Below are 17301 nucleotides of genomic sequence, written 5' to 3' on the forward strand. Positions count from 1 at the left end.
CCCTGAAGGTAGAAACTCATGTGAATAGGGTGGTGAAGAAGGCTTTTAGTATGCTGGCCTTTATCAATCATTGCATGGAATATAGGAGTTGGGAAGTGATGTTGAGATTGTATAAGGCGTTGGTGCGGCCTAATTTAGAGTTCTGTGTGCATTTCTGGTCGCCTAATTATAGGAAGGATATAAACAGAGTGGAGAGAGTGCAGAGAAGATTTACCAGAATGTTACCTGGGTTTAAGCATCTAGAGTACAGGGAGAGATTGGGCAGATTAGGTCTTTATTCTTTGGAGCGTAGAAGGTTGAGAGGGGATCTGATAGAGGTATTTAAGATTATGAAAGGGATAGACAGAGTGGATACGGATAGACTATTTCCGTTAAGAGTAGGAGAGATTGAAACAAGAGGACATAAGTTAAGAGTTAAGGGGCAGAGGTTTAGAGGTAACATGAACGGGAACTTCTTTACTCAGAGAGTGGTAGCGGTGTGGAACGAGCTTCCGGGAGAAATAGTGGCGGCAGAGTCAATTTTATTATTTAAGAAAAAGCTGGACAGGTATATGGATGAGAAGAAGGTGGAGGGTTATGGTCATTGTGCAGGTAGGTGGGACTAGAAAGGAGTGTTTGGTTCGGTGTGGACTAGAAGGGCCTAATGGCCTGTTTCCATGCTGTAATTGCTATGTTATGTTATGATATTGCACCATCTCTCTGTCTTGCTTTCAGTGGACCTCAACGAGACATCGTTTTTCTTTTAAATACTAACATGCTCACACTCTTTCAAGTGGACCAGGAAGTAATGATTCAAATTACTATCAGAAAATCAGAAGCTGACAGAATTGATGCAATCCAAATAGGTTTTTTATCCACATTATCTAACAAAATTATACATGTTAAATGCTTTAAGATTTTATATAGGGCTTGAAAAGGTACAGTAGATGCAGGAATACATTTGCCTTAACTGGGCCATATGGAAACAAGATTCACAATTTCAAGATAAGAGATCATCATATAGGATAGAGCCTCCAGGATGGCACTTCATTCTTGTATCCTAAAAGTAGTAAAAACATAATGCTGGAGAAACTCAGTGGGTCAAACAGTGTACTTTATATAACCAAAATACATAACCATCATTTCGGGCTTGAACCCTTCATTAAGTTAGGACTTGCCTTGATGTCTTACTTTGATGAATGACTCAAGTCCAAAAAATTGGTTATATATCTTTACCTTTGTTATACAGGTACACAATCCTTTATCCGGAACCCTAAGGGGACAGTGTGTTCTGAATTTCGGATATTCCTGATTTCGGAAAGCCAGACTTAAACCCACCCGAATTGTGCTGCCGTCTCACTCTCCCCCGCCTGCCAAACACGCGCTACCGGTCTCTCGCCCTCACCCGCCCAACTCACCCTGCCATCTCTCTCCCCTCTTGCTGGGTTTTGGAGCTTTCCAGATAAAGGATTATGTACCTGTATAAAGAACACTGAACGACCTGCTGAGTTTCTTCAGCATTGTATTTTTCCTTCAACCACAGTGACTGCAGACTTTCATGTTATATTTTTAAATCCTAAAATTAGTGGCTGGTCAGGTGGTTAATACATTGGCTTCAACTTTTAAATGACTCCATCACATTGGAAAATAGCTGCTGTAATTCCTTTATTTAAAAAGGAAGGGAGTTAGAAAGCAGGAACGTGCAGGCGAGTTACTTTACCATGTCTGTGGGGAAAATGTTACAAGCTATTATTAAAATACATTACAATAGGGCACTTAAAAATTCAAGCCTTTAGGTATTGTAAAAGGGAGGCCATATTTGATTTAATGCAGACAAGTGTGAGGTGTTGCATTTTAGAAGGACAAACCAAGAAAGGACATGCACGATAAATGGTAGGGCACTGAGGAGTGCAGTAGAACAGAGGGATCTGGAAATACAGACACATAATTCCATGAAAGTGGCGTCATAGGTGGATAGTGTGCAAAGAGAGCTTTTGGCATATTGGCCTTCATTATAGATGACACTTTCCAGGTTCTAGATTTCCTAATTTCAAAACGTGTCATCTGCAATGAAATGTGGGGGCGATATTCCGAATTACTATCTTATTAATCCAATAAACCAAACTTTGTAGATGCAGTTTTATGTAGCTTTAATTAATTGATAAAACTGATAAAACATTTTGCATTACTTTACATTAAGATTTTCATAACAATGAATAAACAAAGTATGCACTGTATTTAAAGATATAATGATATTCAATTTTAAAGAGATATACAAGAAGAAATAGGACGAATTCAAAGAAAATTGTCTCGAGCTCACGTCCCCTTCATAGTTCGCCGAAGAATGAGATGCAAGCTCTTAGTCTGCGTGGCTATTCTGACATATTACATCATAGTCACTATGGTAACACTACAATCAATAGTCTTTCTTAAAGAGATAGGCACAAAATTAACTAAGAATCAAAAACACATGGTTATAACCTTCACATTCATAAATCAAAGCATTGAATAAAGGACTTGGGATAGAATGGTAAAATTGTATAAGAAATTGGGGAGGCCAAATTTGGAGTATTGTGTGCAGTTTTGATCACCTAACTACAGGAAAGATATTAATTAAGATAGAAAGAGTGCAGAGAAGATTTACCAGGATGTTGCCCGGACTTCAGGAACTGAGTTACAGGTTAGGACTTTATTCGTTCATAGATGAACGAGGGGAGATTTGATAGAGGGGAGATTTGATAGAGGCATTTAAAATTCTGAGGGGGGATAGATAGACAGAGAAAATGCAGATCGGCTTTTTCCACTTAGAGTAGGTGAGATTAAGGGTGAAAAGGGAAAAGTTTAGGGAGAACATGAAGGGGAATTTCTTCACAAAGAGAGGTGGGAGTGTGGAGTGTGATGCCAGCTGAAGTGGTGAATGTGGGCTCAATTTTAACATTTAAGAGGAATTTGGTCAGGTGCATAGATGGGAGAGGTATGGAGGGCAATGGACTGGGTGCAGGTCAGTGGGGCTTGTTAGGTAAAAACATCATGAGCTGGGAATGTAGAAGGAGTCACCCAGTGCTGGGCCGTAACAAGATGCAGTTGTGACCTTGTACTCTCAAGATAAGAGTGGGGATGACAAATTGATGTGCAGGAAACTAGCAGAGAAGGATAGCAACAGTTTATTAATTGGACAATGTCATGGTATGATAATTTACTAAGTACGTATCCTAAGGTATATAAAAAACACCACTTGCTGATAACGGCAGAATGCGCCTTCTCCTACTAACACTATTAGTTGCAAGTGTTACAATCCGGCAATAAAGAACAAAGAACCTTGATTTCGACTCAGTCTGGTGTTTGACTCACTCATTCATGAACAAAGCAGACCTAACAGGCTAAGCAGAGTAGTAGTACAGCACAGACTAGAAGGACTGAAGGGGCCTGTTTTGATGCTGTAATGCTCTATGGTCCTATGATTTATTCGAGGTCTCTGAAAAAGTAGCATGCAAGATGAATGAAGAACACTTAGAGGATGTATAATACTTATAGAAAGCATGTGGTTGTGTGCTGCATCAAGGGTTATTCCAGAGATTAGTTCCTGGAGAAGGTGGTCACATTTTGGTGTGGGTACAAGATTGTCTAGCTCATAGGAAACAAAGCAAGCATAATGCATCTTTTTCTCGGAAATAAGATGTAATGTGTGGTGTGCTATAAGGATCGTTGCTGGAACCTCAACCTTTACAATTTATAGGAATAATTTGAATGAAGGCACCAAATAGTTGGAAAGTAAGTTGCGACATGCAGAGGCTACAACAATATATTTAAAGGTTATATGAGTGGGCAAGGATCTGGGAAATAGTGTAGAATGTGAGGGAAAAGTGGTACTGTAAAATCCTTGTTATTTGGAATTCAAGCAATCACCAAAAAAAAGGAAAAAAAAACCAAAATGTTTAAAATAGGCACCCCCTAGCAATTAATTCACCAATCATGCAACCAGGAATCTCAAGCTACATCTAGCCGGCATCCAACAAACCCCAGGGGTTTTATTGTATTAGCTAAATCGCAACTGATCGCAAAGCTCAGAGGCAAGGGATCTGTGTGTCTTTGTGCACGAGTTGAAAATCGATTATATACAAGAAATTAAGAAAAATAACAGTGGTCATGTGAATGGTCAGACAAATTAAATACAGACAAGTTGTGCTTCATTGATGAACCACACCTGGAATTGTACCAATGGTACTCCATTGGTCTCCTTATTTTAAAAAGGATGTCAATGCTGAGTTAGTAGTAGTTCAGTAAGTTTACTAGACTATTCCCCAGAATGAGGAAAGATTGGAAGTGTCAGGTTTGTATCCACACAAACTTAGGAGCCAAACATATCAGTATCAGAGTTTTATGGCACAAAAACAGACCCTTCTGCCCAGCTTGTAAATGCCAAGTTCACTTCAAGCTACTTCCCATTTGCTAGTGTTCAACCTATATCCCTTTGAACATTTCCCATCTATGCATCTGTCTAAACATCTTTTAAATGCTATTTTTATCTGCCTCTACCACTTCTCTAACAAACTTCTACCAGTTTGTTCCACATACCCACCACATACTGTGTTTAAAAGGTGCCCCTCTGGTTTGTAAATCTTTCTCCTCTCATACTAGGCTCTCCTACCCTGGAATAAAACTGACTATTTACTTTACTTAGGCCCCTCGTGACTTTATAAACCACAATAAACTCTGCCTCAGACTACCCCCACCCCCACCCCCCAGAAAATTTCTGCAGTTTTAGTTGCAGAATATATTTCGTAAAGAAATTGCTGGATTTTCAGCTTTGGAGGGTTTGGAATTATTGCAAGAAAGTGAGGAAAAAGCTTGCCGTGGTGGAGTAAGCAGAAATGACACAATAACCCATTCCTGCTTTTATTTGTAATCTTTCTATTAGGGTCATCTTCACTTCTATGCTGATGCAAAGGGAATCTAAGATTACTTGAAAAGTCAATGTCAACAAGGTATGCTCCTGGTTATAACTGTTAAGCAGCTGCGTTTATTTGCTGTAAATAATCTGATACTGCAGCCTGATTTATGTATCTATGAAAATGCTGCCCCTCTACCAGAGGAACTCACTAGTTCCACATCCTGAGGCCTTCTCCAGAGCCTCACCTTGTACTTCCCCAAACCACACTGCCACCTCCACAGCTGGAGGCAATGCAATTCAGATTCTAACTGAGTTGCATAATCAAGTCACTCAATTCTTTTTTTTAAAGGCTTGATGCAGCTCAATGACATCTGCTATCAAAGTCTCCAGTTTCCCCAAAAAATACATATTTGTGACATCCTCATACAGGATCAAGCAATAGGTGGTTAAGAGTTTATACAACACTAAAAATAACAGGCATTTGATCATTTTTAATTTGGGAAAAAATGTATAAGCACGTGACATCTGCATCCTTAGAACTCTTCAACCATCCAAGAACTCTCCATTTCTCCTGATTTCCAGTGGTGGCCGTAACTTTTGTAGTCTCAGTTTTAAGCTTTGAAATTTTATTCCTATGCATCTTTTCCCATTTTAGGTTTATTTCTTTGCATTTTTTAAAATCTATGCCCTTGACATAACTTTTGATCATCAATGAAAATTTCTTCACATAGGCCAAATCTGGAGATGGAGCAAAGCCATGAAAGGACATAAAGAGAAGATAAGGACTGGATTTTCTTTTCCGCACTAGAGCCATTAGGCATAAAGAGATGCAGCACAGAACAAGCCTTTCAGATGGCCAAGTCCATCAACCAGTCACCTACATTAGTCCTCATTCCACATTTTCTTCTCCTCTCATTCACATCAACTCCTCTCAAATTCTACCACTCATCTACACACTCAGTGATCAATTATTCCACCACCTGGGATACAGGGTGAAACCAGAGTACAGGCAAGAAACTCATGCAGGCACAATGTGAATGTGCAAACTCCACACAGACAATGTCAAGACGGAACCTGGATTCTGGTGTCATGAGACAGTAGCACTGCTAAATGCAACACTGTGCCACCTTTTCTGATCTGTTCACTGGAACTACTACGATACAAATTCAGTCACAAAAACCCTCTTCAGGTTGCAGTGCTAAATTTCTGAGACATATTTAATTAATTAATAGAACTGCAAAGTCTCCGCTTTTCAAGACCAAAGTTGAAGCAGCTTAAATTCACCAACAGACTCATGATTCGCATCATGCAACACATCATCTCCTCATTATACATATTTTAATAATGCGGAACAGATTAAACCAGCCACTATTTCCCAGTAAATGTTGGTCAGTGCATCCTGTATTATACACTCCTTAGCTCCCACACGAGCCCTTAGATAAATGCAATTGATGGCAGGAGAGAAAATCTTTTGAAATGTTATTTGCAAACATTCTTCAACTATCACATATTCAGATAGCCCAGAATCACCTGATAAAGTCTCCAGAAGTGAGTCCAATCAGTCCTGATGCAGAATCACAACTAAAATATCAACAATTCCATTCCTTCCCACTGTTGCTTAACCCAGAGTTCCTCCAACAGTTTTTTTCCACTCCTTATTCCAGCATCTGCCATCTCTTGTCAATCCAATCAAAGTTCTTATTGATCAGAAACCCATTTTAAGTAGGTGATCAATTTTCGCTTCTAAATCATTTCAAAATGTTTATCTTGCCAATTCTTTTCCCAATGCTGTTTTGATATACGTCATTTTTTTTGTCCAAAACCATCAACTTAAGAGATACTTCAGTACATTCATTGATTTAACATGATACTCATCTCCCTCAAAAGCAAATTGAAACTAAGGTATGAATCATAGTGACCGTGGGACCAATGGTACTTTAATAGAAAGAATGATTGTGGTATGAATCACTGACTTCCATTCATTTTTAAACTCTGCATTATTTTGCCATTGGTGTAACAAATAAAATCAGAGCTATTATTACTGAATCCGTTCAAGTATGAAAATCTATGGAATCAAATTATAACAATAGTCAATGAGCTGGGTTATTAAGTGGTTCACTATAAATATGGCTCTACTGCCATCAACTCACCCGTATCTCCTCCATCCCACACATCTTCCCTGCCCCCCCCCCCCACCCAGATGCAACAAGGACAGGATTTCCATGGTCCTCAGCTATGACTTCACCAGCTTCCATGTCCCACAACATGATCCCACCATGAGACACATCTTCCTCTCTCCACTTTCTGCAGGGATTACTCCATCCAGGACTCCCTCATTTACTCATCCCTACCCACTGATCGCCTCCTTCAGAACTACCCCTGTGACTACAACAAATGCTACACATGTGTCCACACTTCCTCCCTCAACACCAATCACAGCCTCAAACAGTCCATACAATTGAATGGCAGAGCATATTCAATGGGATGACTAACTTATTTCTGCTCCTATGTCTTATGGTCTAACTTGCAGGGGTCATCAGCTGTAACCAGTGTTCCCATTGTGGCCTACTCTATATCGGAGAGATTGGGAGATTGTTTTGTGAAGCTCTGTCCACTGCAATAACAGGACTTCCCAGTGCGAACTATTTCAATTCCTCACCTGATTCACACCAACATGCTTGTCCATGGCCTTATGTACTGCAAACCAGGAGCAACCTGCATATTGGAGGAACAACACTTAATATTCCATCTGGGCACCCTCCAATCAGACAGCATTAACATTGACCTCCAGTTTCCCAATTTCTGTCTCCTTTCCTCTGGCTCCCTACTCCCTTACCTCTATGTTCGGAGAGCTATCCCCTCCCCCTTCCACATCTCAGCTTTTTTTTTGCTTCTACCCGCCCACCCATATCCACTTACATTCCTCCTCTTGCCCCTTCTTCTCTCTTCCCTCCACCTTTTTATTCAGGCCCCTGACTTCTTTTTGCTCACACCTTGATGGAAGGCCAAAACATCATTTACTGTCGATTACACTTTTGGGTGTTGCTCTACGATCACAGCATCTGCAAACTTTCCTGCCTAACTCACTCTAAATTACCAATGGCGTAAAATCATTCATCATCTCATTTCAGCCCATGAAATTTAATGGCTTCCTTTTGATATTTTTTTCATTCTGTGCTTCATTTTTAAGTGTTTGCTTCATCCAAATAAAATTTGTGATCAAGCCATTTTAAACTCTTTTAATTTTAACAAGTTCCAAATGGACATAGATCCACACCCACAACATCCATGTTGTGGGTGTGGCTCAGTCATCAGCTACACATGAACTTATCCAGGTCACTAAGCAGAATAAATGGTGCAACTCTTAGGGCAGCATGGTTGGTGTAGCAGTTAGCAGCACCAGCGATCGGGGTTTGAATCCCATGTTGTCTTTAAGAAGTTTGTACTTTCTCCCAGTGTCTGCGTGGTTTTCCCTGGGGGCTCTGGTTTCCTCCCACCCTTTGAAATGTACTGGGGGTGTGTTAATTGGGCAGTCCAGACTCATGTCCGAAATGGCCTGTCACCATGTTGCATGTCTAAATTTAAACAGCAGTATCAAAATCCCTTGAGAGCAACAAAAAAGATACAAAAAAAAAATTAACCAACACCTCGACAGACTCCGTCTGCTGCAAAGAACAATGAATCACACCCTGAAAGATGCAGCATCTTTATTTCGTTTTTAAAAATACATCATGGCCTCAAGTGTTAATAAAACATACTCAAAAACTGAGACCTTGTTATTACTGAAGTCCTTTGGCCAGCAAAAGGATGTGGGAGGTAGTTCTAGGTTTAAACTTGAAGAATGTTGTCCCAAAATTCTGTGCCTGGACCAGCAAGGGTTTTCCCAGCAGTAGCTGTCAGTCGTCATCATGGCTATTCCTCGAGATCGAGGATGACGGTCTTCGTTCCACTACCCAGAGAGCAAAGATGCCTGTGCATGGATTTGTTTAACATGATGTTACACTCCAAGCAGCACACAATAGTTCACAAATCAACCAACTAATTCCAATAGCATGGAATTCATGACGATCGGAGCTGATCGATTTGTTGCAGCCTTCATCTGCCTTCACAGCCGTTGAGTTCAGAGCAACTTCGTCCGCCTTGTCCCACTGTTGAGGACTTGATTGGATTGTTCTTTGTCAGTGACTTCACCCTCGGCCTTACCACCATGGATGACCCTACCAGGAGCAAAGCTCCAGAGAGCATCTCTTGGGATTTCAGGACCACACAAGTTTCTCCCCACAACAAGGTGGCAATGCATGGAGAAGAGCTATCAGTAGCCTGCTGTGGAAAGGGTGAAAATCAAAAGTCTCCAGAAACTGTGATTAAAGTAAAAACAAAGAAACACTGGAGGAACTCAGCAGGTCTCGCGGTGTCCAGAGGAGGTAAAGATATACAACTGACGTTTTGGGCCTAAGCCCTTCTTCAAGATATGGGAATGTAATGATAGAGTGCTAGTGATCCTTCTGACCACTAGAGGGAATTGAAGTCTAGTTTGTTGCAGCTTCGATTGGATTCAAGATGAATGCCTCTACACATCCTGAGTAAGTTCTTTAGCTAAGAATGTATAGTTGTTTTAAAATAACTCAAGTTTCTTTATAATAATAAAAGAAACATCACATGGAACCAGGATTGGAAGAATCAATCGATAGAGCAGCAGAGAAATAGATGCTGTAAATTGGATTGGAAATGTTGACCATGACTGGAGGTTGTTCAAACAAAGATTCATGCTGTACCTGCGAGTCATTGGAGTCAAGAGCAAACCTGATGCACAGAAGATTGCACTGCTACTTACCGTGGCTGGACATCAAGTAATAGAGGTTTTCAATATATTTTATTTTGCCAAGAAAGCTGACCTGAGGAAGTTCAACAAGGTTATCGAGATGTTTAATGAACACTGTACACCAAAGAAAAATGACACATTCAAGAGTTTTTGATTAAATGTTTGATTTGTGCATGCAGCTGCAGGAAGAGAGCTATATATAAATAAACAGACTTGAAATTAAAAGCAAGGCAATTTTGGATCTCTGCAAGATTCAATGATCAGTGATCACAATTGTGTTTGGGATTACTGATAAAAAAGTGAGAGAGAGAGGTTGCTGTGAGAGTCAGAGCTTACCTTAGCTGGAGCTGTGAAAATATGCCACGCCATTGAATTAGTTCTGCAGCACACGAAAAAGTTTGGGGTCAGTGCTAAAGCCAGTGAAAACGAAGGTGTAGCTGTGGAAGCAGTGTGTGTCCACTCACAAACAAAAAATTAGATATAGGAAACAACAAAGACAGAGAGACATTCAAGTGCAAATTATGTGCCAGGACAAGAGCACATAATGGAGGATAAGCAGGCACAGGTCAAGCCAATGGTGGTAGAGCAGAAGCCATGTTGTTTGCAGAAGGAAGACATCTGTGATGATGCAGCATGGAAGACCTCGTTCTGGAAGCAGATGTGTTGGAGATGAAGAAATTAAAAGGAATCGAATCGTAACAGGGTACAAAGAGGTGTCGTCGTGGTAGCTCTGGGAGTTGGTGTGCTTGTAGAAAATGTCTGTTGAGAGTTTACCTCCTGAGATGGAGACAGAGAGATCGAGAAAGGGGGCAGGGTTCATCAGTCAGAGAGAGGTGCAAACTCCCAATAGAAGAAAGCATTTTATCTATACAGGAACTTTCCTGTCTTCTCTGCCAACAGCTGCTCTCTTCCACTCCATCTCTCCTATCTACAATTGCTGATACTTTGCCCAATGCAATGACTTCTCTCCCCAGCATAACCACAAGCTTCACTGATTTCTTCTTTCTTAATTGATAGGTACCCTCTCGGCACCCAGCTTAAAAATTTTGTCTGCTGCTGGAAAATAAGAGAAGGATCAGACACTAAAAAATGTGCTAATACAGAAGAAAATCCATGACTGGAATTTCTTGGTCCTTTTTTGGCCAAGAACCACAAACAACATCAATCCAATCTGCTTGTGATGTGCTTCATCCATTCACAAAAAAGCCTCTAAGCTGGTCACCCTTAGCATTTTCCCATGTCAGGAGAAAGAGCCTGGGGTGTACATCTTCCATTTCCACTTGGTGAACAGGCATCACTGACAAAATTGCTGCTTTTCACTCAAATTTTCAACATGGAAGCAATTATCAAATTGAATGTTACAAAGCTAATTAAAAAAATAAGATGGATAAAATCTGGTTTATAGCACAACTTTGATCGTATATGCATTCAAATTCAAGCAGAGAATTCAAATGCGAAAAGCCTTGGCATCAGAAGGCATTGGCAACAATTGCAACTTAATGGGAATCAGGGCATTAGAAGCTTTTATATTGATAATACAGTAAAACAAACTATAAATAATGCATTCATTTAAAAAAAAGTAGCTACCCACTCCCTCAGCAGGTAACTACACAAACACAGAGCTCAACAATATTTGTATACAGCAGGCAAAGAGGAAGATTTGAAAATCACCAAAAACTAATAGCTATGAGTGAAACACATGAAAATTAACTTGTATTTTTACCACTAATTCAGCATGATAAATCTACTTAAAATATGTCCCTTAACAATTAAAATAACATTAAAAAATGTTGCTATGGATTGTAATGAAGACTCCAATCTTTTTAGCATTTGAAATAAGTTTAAATTGTCCATCGTGACATGCTTGTAACAGGCACAAAACAGTACAGGCTCTTCACCCCTCGATGTTGTGCCAACCCACATATTCCTTCCTAAAAATTAAGCACTAAACCTTCCCTACCCCATAACCCTCCATTTTTCTTCATCCATATGTCTGTCTAAAAGTCTCTTAAATGCCCCCAATGTTTCAGCCTCCACCACCATTCCTGGCAAGGCATTCCAGGCACCCACAACTCTCTGTGTAAAATAAAATTAGCCCTGATTTCTCCCCTAAACATCCCTCCCTTAACTTTGTACACATCCTCTGGTGTTTGCTGATCCTACCCTAGGAAGCAGGTGCTGGCTGTCCACCCTATATATGCCTCTCAATCTTGTAGACCTCTATCCATGCTCCCCTCATCTTTCTATGCTCCAAAGAGAAAAATCCAAGCTCTGTAAACCTTGCCTCATAAGACTTGTTTCTTAAAGCAGGCAACATCCTGATAAATCTCCTCTGCACCCTCTCCATAGCTTCCACATCCTTCCTATAATGAGGGGACCAAAGATTTGTAGAGTTGCACATGGCCTCTCTACTCCCGAATTCAATCCCCCTATTAATGAATCCCAGCATCCCAAAAACCTTTTTAACTACCCTATCAACCTGTGTGGCAACCTTGAGAGATTTGCAACCTAAGATCCCTCTGTTCATTTACACTCTTAAGTAACTGACCATTGACCCTGTACTCAGCCTTCTGGTTTGTCCTTCCAAAATGTATCATCTCACACTTGTCTGGATTAAAAAATCCATCTGCCACTTTTCTGCCAAACTTTGCATCCTGTCTGTCTATATCCTCTTGTAAACTTCTACAACCTTCAGCTCTATCCACAACTCCTCCAACCTTTGTGTCATCCACAAACTTACTGGCCCATCCTTCTGTCTCTTCATCCAGGTCATTTGTAAAAATCACAAAGAGCAGGGGTCCAGAACAGATCCTTGTGGCACTCCACTAGTCACCAACCTCCAGGCAGAAAACTTTCCTTCCACTATTACTCTCTGTTTTCTTCCTACAAGCCGATTTTTTATCCACTTAACCACTGATCCCATTCCACACAACTTTCTGGATGAGTATCTCATGGGGGACCCTGTCAAATGCCTTGCTAAAATCCATATAGACCACATCTACTGCCCTACCCTCCAATTCCCTTTGTTACCTCCTCAAAAAACACAATGAGACTCATGAGGCATGACTTTCCCTTCACAAAGCCACGCTTGAGTAGACTATACTTCTCCAAATGCTCATAGATCCTATCCTTAAGAATCTTCTCCATTAGTTTGCACGCCACTGTCGCAAGACTCACCTATCTATAATTCCCAGGATTCTCCCTATTACATTTTTTAAACAAGAGTGCCACATTTGCCATTCTCCAATCCTCTGGGACCTCCAAAGAGGATTCAAAGGTCATTGCTTCTGCCCCTGGGGATATCAATCTTGTTTTTTTAAGATCCAAAGCGTCACCTTCCTTAATCTCCACATTGTCCAGCACAGAGGCTTGTTCAATTTCAACCTTTACGTGATCAAGGTTTTTTTCTCTTGTAAATACTGAAGTAAACTATTCATTTATGAGCTCCCCAACTTCCAGGCATATGTTGCCTCCCTTATCCTTTAGCGACCTCACCTTCATTCTCATCATCCTTCTCTTCTGCAAATATGCATAGAACACCTTGGGGTTCTCCTTAAGTCTACATGCCAAGGCCTTCTCATGCCTCTTTCGAGCTCTCCTAAGTCCTTTCTTGTTCCTTTCTGGCTACCATATACTTCTCATGAGCCGTTGATGTTTCCTGCTTCCTTTATCTAATGGAGTTTTCCTTCTTCCTCTTGACTAGTTATTGACTTGTTTCATCAGCCACAGTTCCCTTTTCCTGTCATCTTTACCTTGTCCCATTGGGACAAACCTATCTTGAACCCTGTACAAATGGTCCCTAAACTTTCTCCACATTATTTCTGTGCTTTCACTTTAAACATCTACTTCCAATTTATTCTTGCTCGTTCCTGCCTCATCCCTTACCCAGTTAAGCACTTTCCCATTTTATTTGTTTTTATCCTCTTCCAAAGCTATGTTGAAGCTAAGGGAGTTGTGGTCACTCTCACCAAAATGCTCCCCCTCTGAGAGGTCTGCCACCTGACCAGGTTCATTCCCCAGAACTAGATCCAGTATGGCCTCTCCTCTATTCGGCTGGTCCAAAAACTGCATCAGGAATCCTTCTTGTACACACCTGACAAATTCAGCCCCATCTATCCCTCTTGAAGTAAGTAGGTGCCCAGTCAATATTAGAGAAGTTGAAATCATCCATAACTGCAACCCTGTGTTACTCGCACCATTCCAAAATCTGCCTGCTTATTTACTCCTCAGTGTCCCGAGGGCTATTTGGGGGACTATGGACTACTCCCAGCACAGTGACAGCTACCTTCATATTTCTGAATTCCACCCATACCAACTCAATGAACACTCCTTCTGCAGCGTCCTCCCTTTCTATCGCCATGATAATATCCCTGAACAGTAACACTACTCCCCCCCCCACCCTTTCAACCTCCCATCCTTTATTTTTAAAACACCTAAACCTAGTTACCTGCATCAGCCAATCTTGCCCTTCCTCCAGCCAGTTTTCAGGAATGCCCCTACATCATAGTTCTATGCTCTAAGTTCATCCCCTTTATAGCTAATACTCTTAGGGTTGAAATAGACACATTTCAAACCCTCCAACTGGTACCTTTATGTTTTCCCCCCCCTGCCTGTTCTTCCTCATCAACTCAGAACAAATAGCATCATGCTTTTGTCCTTCTATCTTAATCTCTACCCTCACATTCTCATTCCCACCCGTTCCCCCACCACCAATGCCTAACTAGCTTAAACCCTCTCCAACTGCTCTAGCAAACCTGCCCACCAGGACATCAGTCCTCATCCAGTTCAGGTGCAGCCCGTCCTTTTGTACAGGTCAGACCTTCCCCAGAAGAGATCCCAATGATCCAGAAATCTGGACCCCTGCACCAACTCTTCAGCCTCTTCTGGCTCATGGCAAGGGCAGCAATCCTGAGATTACCATCCAAAGGTCCTGCTTTTTAACTTCTTTCTTAACTCCCTATATTCAGGCTGACAGGTATCACTTTTCATTCAAATTTTAAAAGCTTTTTTAAAACTACTTCACCCTTGGCAATGAGATTTTTTAAAAGTGCACTCTCATTTCGTACTCAAGTTAAAAACAATATCTTTCTTAAATATTTTCTTTTAAAAGTTGTCAAGTTAAACAGATTTGCTCTTGTTACAACTGTCCTTGAATGTAGTTGATGCTGATACTTTGATAAACTATTAGCAAAAAATGTTACGTGTTTTATGTTCTATAAAGATGTCATGAGATATGTGGCTGAGGAAACTGAGTTCTGAATGATGCCAATTTAATTGCCAACTGCAAACAAATGCCTGGCTGAGGAAACCTGGGAAATTTCTAATCAGATTTTCAGTTCACACCAGTGCTTTTTATAGGAAGAGTGTACAATCTGAGACATTATAACAGTTCTATTGTCTCCAAACAGTTGGACTGCTGAGAATTTACATTTCTTTTGCCTTTCAATTTCACTCCAACTCAAAAATGCAAAAAACAAGCCAGCCAAATGAAACAGCACTTCCTTTCAACAGAATACTGGTTCATTGCTGGAATTAACATCTCCTGGCAAATTAACAATAGAAACGGCTCATTTAAATTCAGGGCACCTCTGCTTACAAACTCACATAGCCCTTCTATTTGTTAGTAGTTCCCAAGATGGGCTTATTTGGATAAAAAGGATGAAACTGCATCTTTTCATGTCATAGAACCCATCAATTGTGTGAATTGATTTGTGTGAAAAATATCCTATCCCAATAATTATGAACTTTAAAGCAATTTTCATTTCTTCATGTATGATAGCTTGAGATGTATTGTAGCCCATCGTTTGAGTCCCTTTTCATAATTGCCTGGTTAAAATCTGCTTCATTACTAACCATAGTCTAATTTATTTTAAGCTTACAGTCCTGAAATTGTTGGCTATTTCTGTCTTCAGTGATAGTGCTGGATATGGGAAGTACTTCAGCAAGTTAGTCTTGTTTATATTGTTGATTTCCAGCATCCCCTATACACTGGCTTCAGAACTAATTGGTTATAAAGTATCAGAGATACCTTAAGTATGTAACAATTTCCACATGAATGTACGTTAGTTCATTCTTCATCGCTCACAAACTCAAAAATCAAGCTTATCTCTGTTCCAACTGCATTCTATCTTCTGGTAGGAAAGCAGAGGTCTTGGTTCTCATTGGAGTGGTCTTTGCGTGTTTCACGCTCACTTTCTCCCCACTAGTTCTTCTTGTGGCACGGTTGGCATAGCGATTAGCACAATGTGTTTACAGCGCAAGCAGCAGGGTTTGAATCCCGCACTGTCTGTTAGCAGTTTGTACTGTGACATTATATAGATATGTTTTTGGGAGATAAATTGAGGCAGGGTTTGTTAGTGTAGGTCACATACAAACACTTTAAAACAGATCTTATTTAAAATACTGCAGCTCTGCTAATGCTAGACATGTCAGGGCCTCAGAGCCTTTGCAAAAGCTTTGGAGAATGCACAAGTGACTTCACTAATGGATTGTTGTTTCCAAAAAGGCATCAGATGAAGCAGCTTGTTGGAGCCACATTCTGTCTCGAGGGGACTTGTTGTTCTAAGAGGGTCATATGGCTTTGCAAGCAGAGAGAGTCAAACAGGTTTTCTCTCTGTGTGAGAGAGAGGTGCACACACACACACGCACACACACACACACACACACAGGTCAGTTCTACAGTTTTACAGTCAGCAGCACCAACTGGAACTGGAACAGGACAAGCTGGCAAGCTTGTGGAAAAACCCATTTGGAAGGCAGGTTGTAAATGATTAGTTCAGCCTGGTCAAAACCCTTGTGGGTCATGCAAGAGGAGAGGACTGGCTGTCTAATGTTTCACTTGGAATAAGAGAAACAAAAAGGCCCTCTGTGGTGACCTGAAAGAAATAGGTTATCATCTGAAGAACCATGAAGGGGAAAGTTTCATCAACAAGACACTGAAGTGGCTGATGGAAGTAAATCAGTTGTGGGTGTCCTGGAACAACAAATCTCTCTGAAAACCGACAGGAACCTTCCTGAGTGGTAACCATTTACCTTTCAAGCACCAAAGCCTGGTGAACTTCATAAATGTTAGATTCTGTGCAGAGTACAAGAATTGCCTGCAACCAGTGAACTTGGAGGAATGAAAAGTTAGGTTAGTTAAGTCAATAGCGATAAGTTAAAGTTTGATTCTGTTTTCATGTTTAAAGATAATTAAAAGCAACTTTTGTTTAAATAACCATTCGTCTTGGTGAATATCTATTGCTGCTGGGTTTTGGGGTCCTCTGGGCTCATAACAATACATCTACGTCGGCTTTCCCAAGGTTGTAGGTTAATTGAGTGGCAAGGACTCATGGGCCAAAATGGCTTGCTACCATGCTACATGTCTTAATTATTTTTAATTAAATTTAAAATTTAGAGTTACAAGAGTTTGCTGAACCTTGATGATATGATACGAGTTAATTATCAGATGCACAAGCATGATGTACAAATGCACTGAGATTCTTCTTGCTTGACCCACAGACATCTGCAGGATGTTTTATTCCCATGAGAGAGACCCAGATGTGTCCAATCGGAGAACTTTGTATTTTTACAACTAATTGGTTGCAAAAGACATCGTGATTGTTTTCGT

The 17301-nt window shown here is 40.6% G+C and overlaps 1 protein-coding gene across 6 annotated transcripts in view; it reads right to left on the reverse strand.

Annotated features, from left to right (window-relative positions):
* snx25 (sorting nexin 25) overlaps positions 1–17301 on the reverse strand; it is a 367103-nt gene that overhangs the window by 287417 nt on the left and 62385 nt on the right. Inside the window, exon 2 of one of the 6 annotated variants that reach the window (XM_069939656.1) lies at positions 7530–7585. The exons of the other annotated variants lie outside the window; for them this stretch is intronic. The gene's annotated coding sequence lies outside the window, so the exon portion shown is untranslated. The remainder of the gene's footprint in view (positions 1–7529; positions 7586–17301) is intronic. 6 annotated transcript variants of the gene reach the window in all.

Source organism: Narcine bancroftii, chromosome 1 (genome assembly GCF_036971445.1).
Source record: "Narcine bancroftii isolate sNarBan1 chromosome 1, sNarBan1.hap1, whole genome shotgun sequence".
NCBI lineage: Eukaryota > Metazoa > Chordata > Chondrichthyes > Torpediniformes > Narcinidae > Narcine > Narcine bancroftii.